This window comes from Pipistrellus kuhlii, unplaced genomic scaffold, assembly GCF_014108245.1.
Source record: "Pipistrellus kuhlii isolate mPipKuh1 unplaced genomic scaffold, mPipKuh1.p scaffold_m20_p_16, whole genome shotgun sequence".
NCBI classification, from domain to species: Eukaryota; Metazoa; Chordata; class Mammalia; order Chiroptera; family Vespertilionidae; genus Pipistrellus; species Pipistrellus kuhlii.
In genome coordinates, this window is record NW_023425471.1 from 36396444 (window position 1) to 36400451 (window position 4008).

At 44.9% G+C, this 4008-nt stretch overlaps 2 pseudogenes; one reads left to right on the top strand and one right to left on the bottom strand.

Moving 5' to 3' along the window:
- Positions 1–386: 386 nt before the first annotated feature.
- Positions 387–2277, top strand: LOC118719939 (annotated as a pseudogene).
- Positions 2278–3233: 956 nt separating this feature from the next.
- On the bottom strand, positions 3234–4008 carry LOC118720264 (annotated as a pseudogene).

The window sequence follows — 4008 nt, forward strand, 5'->3', positions numbered from 1 at the left end:
GTAGTGAGCTATTTTCTCTCTCTTTTAAACAACACTGCATTAGTTTATTATGTAATTGTTTTTAATAATAATTTTGCCCCCCACACCACCATCTCTCCTCTGGCAACCATCATCTTGTTTTTTATACCTATCAGTTTGTGTGTTTGTTTTGTTTACTCATTTTTTTTTTAGGTTCCACATATAAGTGAGGTTAAATGGTATTGTTATTGTCTGTCTGGCTTATTTAACTGAGTATAATACCTCTAGGTCCATCCATGTTGTCTCAAATGGCAATATTTCATTCTTTTTTTTTTTTTTTTTTACTAAGTAATATTCCATTGTCTATGTATACCACATCTTCTTTATCTATTCATCTCTTAATGGACATCTAATGGGCCTGTGGGGGTGGGTTGGAACAGGCCCTGGATCTCAAGGTTGCCCCAAGTTTGGGCTGATTGGTGTGGTGTGCCAAGGAGGCATGGGCCTTACAGCTTGGAGGCATTCTTACTGACTGAACAAGACAGTCAAGGTTCCTTGCCATCATGGAGCTTACAATCTATTGGGGTGACTCATAACATAAACAAACAAATAAGATAATTCATATGAGTGATTTATTCTGAACTTATACAGACATGGTCTCACATCTGAAACATGGCTACCTATTGGCTGGGCAGTATTGTGTCCATCAACTGAGGAGATAGTTTGGGTGTCTATCAGGGGAGAGTGTCAGCAGTTGATCAGGTCAGCCAGACCATTTCTCTCTCGGCCTTTCCACAATGGAGTAAAGGGCCTTTTGGCGGAAGTCACCTTCAGGGAAGGTGGCATTATGCAGTTAACAATTCTGTAGATACCAGCTCCTGGAGAAAACCAACAGTTTGGAGACCTTCATCAGACAGAATTAGGCCTGGTATTGGGGACCAAGTGGGTATCAATCAGAATTGCATGGGCAGGTTGGTCAAGAAGCCAACCTCTTCTAGCAGTGCCCCTCAAAACATCCCTAAGGGGACAGATGTGAAGAACCAGGATGCTGCCATTTCACCACAGCAGCAACAGTGACCCAAGAGCTATGTGGACAGCACATGGAGCCTTTTATGTCAGTCCAAAAGTTTCTGTCATTGGCACAATTCTTGGTAATCTAGTAGCAGGCACCCAAATCAGACAACTCCAATGAAAAAGTGGTTTAAAGAATGGCCAAATGAAGAATAAAGATGATGAGTGCTTTGGGGATGATAATGAAGAGATCCCAGACATATTTTGATTTTGAAGGGAACCTAGCCTTATTTGACAAGGCAGCTATATTTGAGGAGATTGATACATATAAGAGGAAAAGTGTTACCTGTTCCAGGGGTATTTAAAATAACTCCTCAAATAACACAGTACTGCCACAATGAGAACATCCTGGAATCAGAGCCTGTGGTCTTACCAATGGATCACAGTGCCCCATAATGTGAGCAAGGAGTTATGCACCAACTCTAACTTGGTTGTCCCAAGTGTTTCATATGAGCTATATAAAAAGCTGTTGTCTGTGGTTTGAATGCATGGGTTGACTCTGGAGTTGACAGGCATGTGTGCCAGTCAGATGGCACTGACTCTACTCAGAGGACCAACAGGTTGAATCCAAAAAATACGCACCAGAGGCCTACAGCGGCTTTGATATGTGGTCCTCATATGAAGGGGGCTCAGGGTATCAGATGTGGAAGGCACCTAGCCAACCATGATGTCCAGGTGATCTTCTTCCTGCCCAACTTTGTCAAGATGCTCAAATCCATCACCAACGAACTGTCTCTCCTCAGCAAGACCCAAGGCCAACAAGTGTCTAGTCTCAAAGATTTGCCCACTAATCCCATGGACCTGGTGATCAACTGTCTGGATTGTCCCAAGAACTCCTTCTTGTGGAATCAGCCCTGGTATAAGGCAGCTGTGGCTTGGGCCAACCGCAACTGGGTATAGTACTCAACATAGATCCACCAGTGGATGAAGTCGAACAGGGCGTTGATTCCAAGTGGTCACTGTCTCTGGGCCTGCCTCTCCCACTGGGAGAGCATGTGGACCACATCTATTTGTGTGACATTAGCATTCCCCAGCAAGTATTCCAGGAGGTGGGGATCAACTGCCACTCACCCTTTGGCTGCAAGGTTGTAATCTCACTACACTCTGCCAGAGGAACTCTGGACAGGCTGTATCCAGTAATGCCCTGCTGCTCCTGACACTGGACTTGACAATGAATGTCTTAAGAGGATGTGAAGCTTCATGGACCTTGTTATTTTTTTTTTCTCTTTTGGGTTTGTTCCTTCTGTGAGAGGACAGATAATATATTTCTTTTCTTTTGAGATCAACAGCAAAAAAATCAACATTTCAAATATTTTTTGGGGGTGGCAAATTTTGGTCCCCCTCACTGACAAAGTACCTAGGATAGAGATGTTCAAATAAACATACATATGAAGGCTGTCATTAAAGAGCCATTAACTTTGGTTGCTTGTGAAATATGGATAGTGCACCCTGCAAGAGTTTATGTTATAGTAGAGAAAACCTGAGAAATGCAAAATGACTATGCTACTAGGCCAGAAGCAGCAGTGCAATTAGAGGCAATAGCTGTTTGACCAGGTCAAAAAGGAAGAATGGCTTCTGATTGGGTAGGGTCGAGAGATTAAAATACTAGAACAGTGATTTTCAACCTGTCTCATGCCATGGCACACACAAACTAATTACTAAAATTCTGTGGCACACCAAAATATAATTTTTGCTTATCTGACATAAAAAAACAGGTATAATTTTTATTCGTTCACTATGGACAGCTATTGTGTTGGCTGTAGTCTTTTTTTTTTTTTAATTAGCAGTGTAAGGGAAAAGAGGTCAGTGCTTCTCACTAAATTGTCAGTTATTATGTTTTAATTTTTTTTTTTCATGGACATGGTCTTTATTTGGGGCTGTTGGGGGAAGAGAGGGAAGAACTAGGACTGGTGAGTATATGGGTTTAGGGAGTTTCTCAACTTTTTAATTTAGTGCATGTTGCCTGGAGGTTAAGATGAGTGAGAACAGCTGTAGAAGTGAGAAGAGAGGAAAAGGAAAGGTCATGGAATGGACACATTCCTTAGGGAACGAAGCCAGGACAAGCACACGGTACTGGGGGTGGGGAGGAAAGGCACCCTTCATATACTGAGACTCAAACATGGCCACTGCTTGATGACAACTCTCCCCAACTCCCACACACCCCATCACCCTTCCCTCTCCTTCCCAGCTCCAGGCCTAGGTGCCTACCCTGCTAGCTCCCTCAACTTTCTGTGGAGAGGAGGGGATGAGGATGTGAGCACAGTAGCATCCTCTGCCTCCGGGTCTCTTGCGCAGGAGAATTGCTCACTCAGCCTGACCTAAAGTCCCAGCCAGAGTCAGGAGGTCAGGAAGCCAGGGAGCAGGTAGGGGAAAATTTATGCCCTCCGCCACTCCTCTGGACACTCTCCCTCCCTGGCTTCTCACATGAGATTGCAACTCTTCGTTCAACCCTTGTGTATCTTCCCTTTGTTTTGGTTGCACTGGTCTGGCGGATAGATGCAGTCCCCTGTGGGAGTAAGTAAGCAGCTGCCTGTGGCCATGGCAAGGGAGGGCACTGTGCCCAAGTGAAAGACATCTTGTCACTGCACTTAGAGGCCTGGGGGGAGCACTCTACCTAGGACATGACCCCTACCTGCTTGGCTGGCTAGCATAGTGCCCTGCTCATGGGTAACTGCTGTTTGGACAGCTTCTGCAGTGTTGCCAGATGGGTCAAATGTCCAGTTTACAGCCAACCAGCACACCTTGACATTGGGGTGAAACTCCTGAGTCTCCCTTTGCCACTTCTTGTGGGCACTGTCCAGCATTTGTGGTGCACTGAGGTCGAAGCAGATGAGCGCTGTATCTGAATTAGGATAGGCCAGGGGCTGGACATGATCAAAGTAAGAGGAACCTGAAGCGACACACATGTTGGGGACACTTGCTTATGCCAAAGCTTGCAGTGTAGTTCTCAAATATGGTGGGTACACAGTTCCGTTCCAT